General features: G+C 41.6%; 1 pseudogene; it reads right to left on the bottom strand.

The window, feature by feature from the left end:
• Positions 1 to 10,240, bottom strand: part of LOC147439827 (high affinity nitrate transporter 2.5-like) — a 47,003-nt pseudogene extending 36,763 nt beyond the window's left edge.
• Positions 10,241 to 13,377: the final 3,137 nt, after the last annotated feature.

The raw sequence follows: 13,377 nt of genomic DNA, 5'->3' as shown, positions 1-13,377 counted from the left end.
CATCTCGTCTGCTACATTGAAGTAAACGCTTTCTGCCAAAGTCAGCATAATGGTAGAAAGTGCCAATTCATCCATTTCGCTCCATTCATCTTCGTCCATATCTTCTGGTTTTATCCCCTTGAGATTTATAGGTTTTATCTGCTTCTTCCACAATGGGAAATTGGTTCCATCCAGCTTCTTGATATTGTAAAGAGCAGTGTCCTGTGATCCAGCCATAGCTACGCTTCACAGTAGTTTACTTTCTTGGGAAAAATTTTGCAGAGTTTCCCCTGTAAACTGACCTCTGAACCAATATCAACCTGTCAAATGAACCAAGAAAGCTTCAGATTCTGCAGAAATTTTGGCAGAGTCTCCTTTGTAAAATGGCTCTGGTGTACTAAAAAACAGACCAAAAAACAGCTCAAAAAACACTGTCTCTTTGACACTGTAAGCTGTGGGTAAACCTGTCCTGCACCTGTACTGTCTCTGACTGTCCTGTCACTGTCCTATAAGCATAGACTGCGACAATGCCTCAACGGCAGTAAAGCAAAGATGCAATCCCAACTATCTAACTCACAGTCAATACATCCTAGCTGCCTATCTAAGGGTGCTCGAGGGATCGCTCCAAGACCTGTATCATCGAAAGGATCTCAACATTCGAGAATCCCCCAACTCAATAAAACCTCACTCGACCCTCAACAAAGGCTACAGTAAATCTGACAGTACATAGACTTCCCACAAAGTCATACATCCACAAATTTCCCACTGTATGCTGTAACCGCTGCGCGGTTGTTTGTTGCGTGACTCACAGCCAGCAAACCCTCAACAGACATACATCATCTCTGACAATACATCCCATGTGGAAGTACCTGCAATGTCAGGATAACATCTGGAATATCAAGCAGCAAACACAAGCTACCTGATGAACTAGTGGATGTCGCCTACAGTCTGTGTGTAGATACGCCCGTGTCGTATGTGACACGCCTCCAAGAACTGTGAGCCGTCCTTCGATGTGTAGATAGCCACAAATAAACACTCTGGGAGTGTCGATATCCTCAGCACCTGCAGTCGTAGGCCGAAAACCCCAAATTTGCAAAGTCGGATCTGCACCCGTCGAGACCACGTAGTCGAAAATGGCCTGCGCAGACCTTTGTCGAAGCTGAACGGTGGCCGAGATGACCTCAGAATGAAAATTTGACAACACCAAGCCCTTCGGGCACCCCCACGAGATTTGGGGCCGTGTCTTCGCTTGTCAAATTTCACTCCAATCTGAGTTGGTGACTCTAGCCTCCTGCAGTGCTGCCCCGAGCCTCGATCTGAGCTCTGATACCAGTTGAAGGAGTACGAGCGGAAGTGCGACGCGAGAGAGAGTGCGAGAAGAAGAGCACAACGATATGGTGAACTCGCTCTACTATAATGTGTAGAGCATAGTGAGTTCTTATTAGGTTTTTACAAAAGAATATGTGTACATACCTGGCAGCCCGCCCACTTACTTAGGCGACCACATTGGGCTTTATACCCCAACAACTTAAGTGCCTATTTTCAAAGGCTAAGAGGAGTAGCAACTAAGGTTTTGAATTGCCAAAGCATACACTAAGGAAACACCTAAGTTTAATTAGCATGGATGACAATAACCAAGAGAGAGAATGAACATTGATAATTTTGATTTTGCACATGAAGGTGCCAATGATGATGCCCCCATGTTTGTTAATTATCTTGTCACTAGGTTGCAACAAGCTATGGGCAACCCCACTTTGTAAGCCGAAGTTTCTCAAAAACTTCGTGCTTATGGGATTTCCTTTCCTCTCCAAGAGGAGAGAGAGCTTACGAGGCCTCTTGATGAGACCCCCAAAAGAAGACTCTCTCCCATACGAGAGGAGGAATCCAAATATCATGAAAGCAATGAATCCCTAAATTCCTCTGAAGATGTGGCTCCACGAAGAAGGAGGACTAAACGATCGCCAACTCCTCCCAAGAGGAAATGGTTAACCCATAGTCCTTCTCCTCGTCACTAGAAAAGGGAAGAGAGAAAACCAAGGAAGAAAAGGGCAAGAAAGAGGTCACCCTCTTCTCCTTCTTCTTAACCTTCCTCCTCTACCGATGAAAGCTATGGCTATTCTCCTAGAGAATACAAGAGGGGAGGACATTGCAAGTCTTACCCTGCATGGCGAAGGTCACAAAAGCTAAAGACGTTCAAAGAGGGAGGAAAGAGTATCTCTTTTCTCACCTACGATGGCACCTTTGGTGCTACTGACAAAGTATTGGCCTTCATCCAACAATTTGATGCGGCCTTTGGAGACGAGGGCTTCATGGAGTCCCCCAAGCTACACCATGTAGCTAAGCACTTCCAAAAATTGGCTCATCAATGGTGGTCTAGCCTTCGTGGCAACGACAAAGCCCCAAAGACATGGAAAACTCTACGAGTTTCCATCATGAAGCAATTCCTTGCAAGTGATGCAAAGGACAAAGTGCTTACCAAATGGTGAAGTTTAAAGCTTCTCTCTCATGAGTCTATCCACAAATATGTGGACAAGTTTTGGGATTTACATCTCAAGACTACTATCTTTCAAAAGATAGACTTTGCCATGCAAAAGAAACAATTCTTTGCGGAATTACCCAAAGAGATGGCCGAGTATGTCAACTCTCAACGGCCTGGTTCTATCACCAAGGTAATCCACCACACCATGTTTGCTTTGCACATCAATTTCCAACAAGGGGCTAGATGGAATGTCAAGCCCATGGAAAATAAAGACAAAAGTGATGCCAAGGGGAAATACAATGCCCAAAATTCTTCCCAAGGCCATTCCAACAATAACGAAAACAATCGGTCCAAGGAGAAGGGAGTTTACAAAGGTAAATATAAACTCTCTCCTAAAGAGCCATAAGCTTTTCGTAAGGACCACAAATGTTTTAAGTGTGGGGAGCAAGGCCATGGTTATCATCCTTGCCCAAGAGAATTGCCCACAATGAGACTCCTAGAGCCTCTATGTTTGAAGATCCAAACGAGGATGCTCATTGCCAAGGATTTTTCCTTTCCTATGCTTGGGGAGAGATGCAAAAGCATGATGCCTTTATTTTGTTTGACCCTAGTTCAACTCACAACTTCATATCCACGGAGTTGACCACTAAGCTAGGCATACAAGCCCACAAGATGGAAGATGCATTGAAAGCCAATGGAGCTATCAAGGGACAAGACGTCTCAGTTACTTCTTTCATTGGAAAATTAAGGCTTCATGTCCAAAGCTATTTGGACAAAGAGGATTTCTTCATCTCCCCTCTCAAACATGAGAATATTATCGTTGGGGCACCATGATTTAACCACATGGCTTCCAACATGAAGCTCCTTGAAAGGAGAATCTACTTCACCTACAAAGAAAAGAGCATGCACATAGATGTTTATGAGTTGGGAAACACCATATCCCTGCAATAAAGGGAATCAAGAGGAATTAGAGTTGTCTAATTTCCTAAATGGATTCCAAGATGTTTTCATTGATGACATACCTAGTGAGCTATCTCTAAAATGAGGGATGACGACCATGCAATTGAGCTCCTACCAAGAAGCTCACTGCCTAACAAGCCTCCTTATCAAGTTTCACAAGCTTAACAAGAGGAGATCATGAGGCAAGTGCATGAAGTGGTAAAAAAAAAAGGGGATGGTGAGGTCTAGCTCCTCTCCATTTTGTTCACCATTTCTTTTAGTGCAAAAGAAAGACGACACATATCACATGTGTGTCGACTATAGGGCACTAAAGAAGATCACTATATAAAAAAAAAAGATTTCCCGTGCCGCGGGTAGAAGATCTATTTGATAATTTACAAGTTTTGGCCTTACAAATGCTCCAGATCCATTCAAACTCATGATGGACAAAAGAATCTTCAGGCCATTCAAATTCTCTTGAAGAGTACAAGAGACACCTCTAGGTAATCTTTTAAGATTGTGAGAGAGAATAAGCTTTTCATTAATAAAAAGAAAAGAGAATTTTTCCTACAAGAGATTCAATATTGAGGTCACATTATCTCTAAAGATGGCACCCATATGGATGCAACAAAATTAGAGATAATAAAAGGATGGCCTAATCCAAGGAATCTATAGGAGGTACGAAGCTTCATAGGTATGTGTGCATACTATAGATGCTTCACAGAAAAAATTCTCTCTAATAGCAGGCCCATTACATGACTTACAAAAAAAGAACATTAAGTATTCATGGACTGCAAAAGTGCAAGAAGCTTTTGAAACGTGTGTTCACACTACTAGATCTCTCAAAGCCATTTGAGGTCCAATTTGATGCTTGTGGTGATTGCCTTGGAGCTATTTTGCTTGAAGAAGGGCATGCCATAGCATATGAGAGTCAAAGGCTCAACTTCAATAAGTGAGTATTGGGCAAATACGAAAAAAAGCTACTAGCTATTCTATATGCCCTAAACACGTGGAAACACTATCTCTTGGGGACTCCATTCATCCTACGAATGGATCACAAAGCCTCAAGAACTTCATGACGCAAACCAAGCTCTCCGACAAACAAATGAGGTAGGCAAAATTTCTTTTGCAATTCAAATTTCATATTGCTCACATTGTTGGCAAGCACAATCAAGTGGTCGATGCACTTTCACAACAACCAAGGGTAAATGTGGTGTCTATGGCAACTCACAATGATCTATCTTTTATGATACATCGATGAGTCTGCCACTGACTGAGACTTTAAGTACGTAATTATAGCCTTTGCAATAGGTAAGTAACAAGAACCCTTCACCTTGAAGGATGGTTATCTTCCAAATGGCAATAGGATATGTGTTAATCACCCATACAATAAGAACGTCATGTATGAATCCCATACATCTCCTTATGTGGGGCAAAGAGGAAATCCATAATCTACTCTTCAAGGAGTAGAAATGTATTTCTATTGGTCTACCATGAAAAGTAAACAGACAAGAGTATATTTCAAAATGCGTGGTATACCAGAAGTTGAAATTTGATCGAGGGAAGCAACTTGGATTGTTTCAGTCGACAGGCTTAACAAGAAAACACACTCTATGCCTGTCAAAAAGACTATTGAGGCACATCAAATGGCAACCCTCTTCAGATCTCAAATTTTCAAGCATCATGGATTTCCAACACCCATAGTACTGGACAAAGATCCTTGAATGATCAGTAATTTCTAGAAGGGTCTCTTTGAGAATCTAGGAAGTAGATTAAATTTCTCTTTCGGCCTATCATCCACAATGGATGACCAAAGTGAAATAACTAATCTAACGATTCTTGATCTACTAAATGCCTATGTCATGGAAGTAGATCAATGTTCTCAAGGATAGAAGTACCTACCTCTTATAGAGTATGTGTACAATGATATTGTACATACTTCTATGGGGAAACTATCTTTTGAGGTTAAAGAAGGAAGATCCAAATGTCCCTTACTACTTAAAGTACATGGGAAAATCTCCGCTACTGCTGATGAATATAGCTGAGACCTACAACAATATTTTCCAAAGATTAAAGGGGTTATATCCATCTTAAAGGAAAGGCAAAAAGGGATGTTGCTAATAAGCACAGAAGATCCTTAGCCTTTAAGGAAAATGATTGGGTCTTACTTAAGTTTCCTAAGGCTTGATTGAGGCAAACGACGGGCAAAAATCCAACGGGTCATCAAAAGTATTATGCTAAACTAGCAAAAAGATATTATGGTCCTTTTTAAATTCTTAAGCTAATGAATGAGATGGCTTATTAATTAAAGTTGCCCAACCATTGGCTCATGCACCATGTTTTTTCATGTGAGCCTACTCAAGCCCTACAAAGGAGAGCCTCCAAAAGAACCAATTATTGAAGACCCGAAGAGGTACTACAACCCGAAGCTATCCTTCGGCATGAAGACAAGGTACCACGACATGGTAAGATTATCCGACGGTATCTTATTAAGTTAAAAAATTATCCTTTTGAAGATGCTAGATGGATGCAAGGGATCCAGCGTAAGGATAGTATGAACCTTGTCAACTCTTACAATGCTACATTAGAGTAACCAAATGTACATGTTTCTTTTAATGATCAATGTTTATGTTTTATAAGACTAAGTCTCTATTTATTGTGCACAAATTTAAGTAGTATGCATACTAAGAATCATGTTTGGGATGACAACGTCTCTCAAACACCATGTAGAATTTGTCACTCTACTTGGGAGGATGAAATGGACTAAAGAGCAGACATGCTTGCGGCAGCTATGTCTCTCAAGCACCAAATGGATTAGTCATCCATCTTGGAATGATGTCGTAGGGTAAAAAGGGATCCTCTACCCGCTAAGAGAAATTGACTAATGAAATGACTACGACTTTATCTCTTTTACCTCATAGTCGAGGATGACTATGATTTCAAGAGAGAGGTAATGTCATTAAATATCTAATATCTAACCAATCCAAATGATTTTCTCATATTAAACTGATCATTTAATATGGGATAATAAACGGGAAGAAGGGTTAGAATATAGACATGTGCTTATTACGGATCTATCTCAACACCGGACCAATGGTAAAGGGGCCCAAATGAGAGATGGTATGTCAAAGAGCAAGGTTAACTAAGAAGCTTAAAAGACCTTAGGGTTAGCTTCATTAAAGACCTCAAATGGTTAGTGTTAAAATTCCTTTGACCTTACGCAAGCTAGGGATGAGCTTGAGGTGGGAACCCAACCTAAACTTAAGCAAGCTAGGGTTGTGCTCGAGGTGGGAACCTTAAGCAAGCTAGGGTTGTGCTTGAGGTGAGAACCTGACCTAAACTGAAGCAAGCTAGGGATGTGCTTGAGGTGCGAACCCGACCTAAACTTAAGCAAGCTAGGGCTGTGCTTGAGGTGGGAACTCCATCTAAGGTTCTTGTCATGCTTGACGACTAAGGTACTTGAGATACTTGTCACATTTAATGAGGAAGTTTCTTGAGAAGCTTCCCATGCATGGGGGGTAAGATGCTTGAGTCAAAAAGAGAACCTACACACTTAATGAGGAAGTTGCTTGAGAAACTTCCTATGCATAAAAATCTCAAAGTTAGGGAAATTCTAAAAGAGCACATGGGACACATGTCAGACTCTCACTAAGCTTAACCACATGGTGTGCTTGAATGCTATTGGTTGGGCTAAAGAGGGGTCCAATGAGATTCTACTTCCATCTAACAAATATCTAGATGTTTTCAAGCTCTCTCTCTAAGGGGTAAGGAGGACACTTGTCAAAAGACTACCCATGTGCTTGACTACAGGCTGCGTGTGATTGGCTAGGGGAGAGGGGTCCAATGAGCTTGTAGCATGTAGAAATTTTGCCCAAAGCAAGGAAGGGGGGTGCTAGGGGGATATACTCCACACACACACACACTCATTTGCAAGGCCATTCTCACTTGGTGAAAGTGGAGGAACACCACCTCCTTCTCCAAGCTTGTGAGAGTGAAAGCCTACACCAATACTCTTGGCTATGGGATGCAAATCCAACCAATAGTCATGCTTCAATGCTTAAGCTTGACATCTTCTCCATCTTCATTACTATGCTATTATGTATGCTAGCAAGAAGAGTAATGATAGCCCAAAGCAAGGAAGGGGGGTGCTAGGGGGATATACTCCACACACACACACACTCATTTGCAAGGCCATTCTCACTTGGTGAAAGTGGAGGAACACCACCTCCTTCTCCAAGCTTGTGAGAGTGAAAGCCTACACCAATACTCTTGGCTATGGGATGCAAATCCAACCAATAGTCATGCTTCAATGCTTAAGCTTGACATCTTCTCCATCTTCATTACTATGCTATTATGTATGCTAGCAAGAAGAGTAATGATAAGTGAGGAACTATTTCTTTCTCCTATGGAATGTTTCTTCTTCCTCTTCCCTATCCTCATTCCCCGCTAGCTCTCTCCACCTTCGAAGGTGTTTGAGGCCTTGGGACTAAGGCTTGGGATACTTAATACTTCCTTCAAGTTTATGTTATGTTTGTGATGCATGAGGCTTCCCATCTTCATTGCATCACCTAGGTCACAAGGAACACAAAGATTGTATTGTACCAAGTCTCTCTTGATGGGAGAAACTATAATACAAATGCCTATTGGAGGGGGGACCGGCTCCATATGAATCCGGTCCTCAACTATTGTCATGTTCTCTAAACTCTGTCTCTCTTGCAAAAGTATTGTTCATGCGAAATTAACTAAGTACCACGTTTATGTTGCTACCATCAACTAAGTTCACCCGCTATGCTCACAAAGTAATCTCTTAAAAGTGCTTCACCTAATTTCCTAATTCCGCTACTTCCGAAGTTCATAGGCAATTTCCATTACAACCTCACTAATGTTTTCACTGTGTGGACAAAAATGAGAGAGAGAGAGAGAGAGAGAGAGAGAGAGAGAGAGAGAGAGAGAGAGAGAGAGAGAGAGAGAGAGAGAGAGAGAGAGAGAGGAAGAAGAAGAAGAAGGCAATTAAAGAATGGAGGTGGAGACAAAGAAGTAGGGAAACCACTTTCATAGTACCAAAAGTACATAGGCTTTCTCATCCCAAAATTACAGGGCAAAAGAGTTCTTAAGCATATCAACCATCCACTAAAGAGTCCATTTTCCTCCGTGTAAGAAAAGATAGTAGGATGAATTGTTTAGGCTCACAAGTCATCTTGAGCAAAGAGGAGACAAGCCTCTCAAACTTGGAGGAATCCCACCTCATTCCATCTACTCCATGTGCAACATCCATGGTAATTGGGTCTTTGTACACATTATATATTTTATCAAGGGCTTCTAAATCATGCCAAAAAAATACATTGACCAAGGAAAGGTGCTAGAAGATTGAGGGTTTTCTTTGCTTTTGACAAAGAAATTCACTATGTCTCTTGGACCATTGGGTAGTGGATTTTCAAGACACTGTTGTTAGTTGATATTGATGCATTAAAAAGTGTGACCAGCTCTTCCTTTAGCACCATGTCCTGATTTAATAGCTTTTCCCTTATTTCATATCTGCAAGATCTTCCTTATCCCACTTATTTCTAAGAAAAAAGGTTTTCCCTTCATTGATTTTATTCTGTAGCCTATTAATCTCCCCATCCTTAAGCCCCATAAAGCAACAAAAGGTAGCCGATGATGCGTGTCTTCCCTTCTTTCCAGATCTTTCTGCTTGAGATAATGAATCAACTTTGGCATATTGTCTCATTTTTGAAACAACCAAATGTTTTTTGGGAGCTTACTATCATTTGAGAGTCCCTTGATGCCCATTTTTCACAATGTAATCAACAAAACCCTGAAAAAATATATAGATAATAACTTTGTAAGAAACATAATAAATGTGAGATTTTGTAAAAGCAAAAAAGGAAGTGTGTGATGCTCTACGTGCCAAGGTATCCGTAGCATGCTAGACTTGGAAAGTCCTTGTTGAGGTTTTGATGGAGATCCAAATACCATCCCTTGGTCTCTCAACTTCTTGAGTTGCTCAATATAAGGAGCATTCTTCATGACATTATGTGATTCTTTATTTGTCATGCGAGATAACTTAATAAACATCTTTGTTGGTCATTCCACAAGTATTCGAGCATTCCATGTTGCATATAAATGTTTGGCTACCATGCAACATGGTGTTGTGCTTTGGATATAGATTTTTGCTGCATGTATGGAATGTAGACCTAATATAATTCAATAGAGTATGTATGTATGTAAACATAGATTCCTTGACTTCATTGCTTGACTTCCCATTTTCCCTTATGTAAGGCATTAGGTACGCTACGGTGGTAGGAGCCATAGGATTGCTAGCAAAGATTTTTGTTAATGTCTCCACATAATCCCATGCAAGGGGTCTATATGTATAAAGTGGAGGTGGCTCCTCACACTTACCAACGGGAATGGAAAATTGTGAAGTAGAAAAATGGAAAGAACTTTTCAAACATGTGAAACCCAATTTCTGCTTCCCTTGCTTGACCCCGAGGAATTAAACGTCATCTCTATGCCCTTGATGTGAAGAGCAATGAGTGGTTTTGGGTTAAAAACTGCAAGACTTGAGGATGTAGGAGAGCCATCAACAAGTGTGTTGGCCACACTTACAACAAGTACATTTTCCATGGAAGATTCCCGACCCTTCAAATGAACAATGTCCTCAGGAGTCTCTTTTCTAGTATTTTTCTCACAAAGGGCAATGTATGAATCTTTTGCCTTTTCTTCAACCGACCAACATATCCTTTTGTTAATAGAGATAAATTCTTCATTGTGTTGAACGTTTTGAAATGCCAAGGCAACATCTCTTGTGCAAGAGATATCCTCAGACAAATCCCACCCCATATTTTTTAGAGAGTAGTTGTCTTCAACCCTTATCTGTGTAGCATGCATCAAATCTCAAGAGATCAACTTGAAGCACACATTATTTTCCCTTAATTTAACCTCGTTTACAAGGAGCCCCTTCCTTGCCAGCAGACCCCTCTACAATGTCTATTACCCCATGTTTCACCTTTCTCTGTGAATAGGAGCATATTTGGGTGTAATTGTCCTTGAAGGTCATAGACATCAATATACCATATATATGTAAACTTTTCAGTAACCCGTCAATCACCTCAAGTCCCTTTTTGGGAGCTTTATCTTTCTTTGCCATTTGGGAGTCTATAAAATATAGAACAATAAAGCATTAGTCCACTATACTCAATCTTATTATATTGTGGACATACCTAAGTACTAGCTTAACTTTTGACCATGTGGAAAAAACTCAGTCACTTAGATTTTCCCATGGGGAGTGAGCTTTGTCCACATGCTCAAAAGTGGACTCACCAAGTTTTCTCCACATGGTCAAAGCTAAGAGAGCAAGAAGCAAGATGAACCTTCTATATAATGCCATATATTTCCTTTGTTATGGGTGGGGGGGGGGGGGGGGGGGGAGAGAGAGAGAGAGAGAGAGAGTTGTGGGGAGAATAAGGAAGCTAATGACTGAGAGGGGATGAGAGAGAGAAAGACAGTGAGAATGAGAGAAAGAAAGGAGGGAGATGACCAAACTCACTCACTTAGGTTTTAACCAAGTGGAAAAATCTTAGTCACTTAGGGAGAGTGCCGAAAAATCCTTACAAAGTTTTGGCCATGCTGTCAAAAGTGAGGGATGAAGGGGGGACAGAGAGGGGGATGATAAAGCCATGGAAAAATATAAGAGAGTTGGGGAGAAAGTACAAAAGTTAGAAATGAAATGAGAGGGTTTTGACCATGTGGATAAAACTTAGGTTTGAAGGAAGGGACTCAATGGCAGAGAGAGAGAGAGAGAGAGAGAGAGAGAGAGAGAGAGAGAGAGAGAGAGAGAGAGAGAGAGAGAGAGAGAGAGAGAGAGAGAGAGAGAGAGAGAGAGAGAGAGAGAGAGATGTGGACAAAATTTGATGGCAGGATGAGAAATCCATGGATAAATCTTAGAGAGTGAGAGGAGAAAGTATAAAAGTTGGAGAGGGAGAGATAAATTTTGACCACATGGACAAAACTTAGCGATGGAGGGAGGGACACAAAGAGAAAGAGTGAAAGAGAGTGAGAGAAGAGAAGGAGATGACCAAAATCACTCACATAGGTGTGATCAATTGGAAAAAGTTCACTCAAGTGCAGAAACATTCTTAAAAGAGTTTTGACCATGTGATTAAAAGTGAGGGATGAAAGGGGGGGGGGGGGGGGGGGGGGGGGCATTGGTAAAACCAAGAGAGTCAGAAGGAAAATAAAAAACTTAGAAGGGGGTGATGGAGCTTTGACCATGTGAACAAACTTAGGGATGTAGCGAGGGACACAAAGAGAGAGAGAGAGAGAGAGAGAGAGAGAGAGAGAGAGAGAGAGAGAGAGAGAGAGAGAGAGAGAGAGAGAGAGAGAGAGAGAGAGAGAGAGAGAGAGAGAGAGAGAGAGAGAGAGAGAGAGAGAGAGAGAGAGAGAGAGAGAGAGAGAGAGAGAGATTTATCATCCACGGAGGTCAGATATGAACCATGGACCATCACAAAACATTACATTGGCTTGTTGCTTCTAAGACATCAGATATATATGAGTTAAGGACTGAGGGTCCAATCATCAGGGTAAAAAGAAAAGGAAAAAAGGAAAAAGGAAACAAGACCTAAGGAGGGTTGGGTAGAGCCTTTTTAGGGGCTTGAAACTCTTGAATGATGGCTTTACCACCTCGATATACTTGCCATTTGCCTTGCTTGTGAGCTTCATGCATCTTCTTGAGCTCATTGTTTTTTATCTTCAGTTGATTTGTTGTCAGCTCCTCGTTGATCCACATCTTTGTCCCTTTGAGGATTCAAGATTGTCGTAGCAAATGCATCTTATTCTCTTTGTCCTTCAAAGTGAGAAGACAATGCTTGGGTGGCACTTGTCTATGTGTTTCATTGACCGAGAAATCCGTTTCAGGGTTGAATTTTAATTGGTTGAAGGATGTTGTTGAGTTTGGTGATTGCTTCTTTGAGAGTGTCCTCGATGGCGAACCATAGCCAGGGGAGCCCACTAATGCAAACCTTGAGGGAATTTTCTTCTTGGAATCTTTGTTCGTGGAACTCCATTGTCACACAAATCTATACTTTTGCAAAGGTAATCAATCGGGCTTGGGTGGCCTTTGCTTCGGCTTCTTTTAATTTGTCAATGGCAAGATGGACAATGGAGTGAAAGTGTGCCTCAAACATGCTAAGGCGAGCTTTGAGGTTGCAATTCTCTTCCATAACCCGATCAAGGACTGCTTGAAGCTGTCCAATCTGCGTGAGCTTGCTTGAAGCTGTTGCTTGAAGCTGTTGCTTGAAGCTGCTACAACTGCCACAAAGCTTGGTCGGGACCGTTGCGATGAACTTTGGGGTATTTATTCTCGAAGGTGAAAAGGCTTTCGTGAGACCAAACTCTAGGTAAAGTGGCTCTGCAATTAAAGCATTCAAAATAGGCCTTTGCAAAGGGCCCCACTGGTGGTGAGCATGATAAGCGAATGTATAGAGGGTGCACCAACGAGTAGGTGTGCAGAGGGCGCAATGAGCAGAGGCTCATCTTGGCTGTCGAAGAGAGAGAGAGAGAGAGAGAGAGAGAGAGAGAGAGAGAGAGAGAGAGAGAGAGAGAGAGAGAGAGAGAGAGAGAGAGAGAGAGAGAGATGGAACCTCAAGCCCAAGGTACTTGAAGCCATCTACCAAGCAATGCATTGCGCAATCCTTCCATCTATGATCGGATGGAACCTCAAGCCCAAGGTACTTGAAGCCATCTACCACTTCAAGTTGCTCGTTTTTGTATACAATGCATGTATTTTTGTCATTAAGTGTCTTTACAAGCATAACCTTGGTTTTGGAACCATTCACGATCCAAGACACTCATAAGCTTTTGTGCATCTTCTAAGGTATGTGCCAAGAGCACCACATCATCGGCATAAAGCAAAAGCATGATCATCGCATTTTTGATCTTAACCTCTTCTATGCCTTCTTGTTTCATAAAATCAAGAACCA

Source organism: Adiantum capillus-veneris, chromosome 16, assembly GCF_014529385.1.
Source record: "Adiantum capillus-veneris isolate H3 chromosome 16, ASM1452938v2, whole genome shotgun sequence".
Lineage (NCBI taxonomy): Eukaryota > Viridiplantae > Streptophyta > Polypodiopsida > Polypodiales > Pteridaceae > Adiantum > Adiantum capillus-veneris.
The sequence above is the reverse complement of the archived record's forward strand: the minus strand, read 5'-3'. Positions and strand labels throughout refer to the sequence as shown.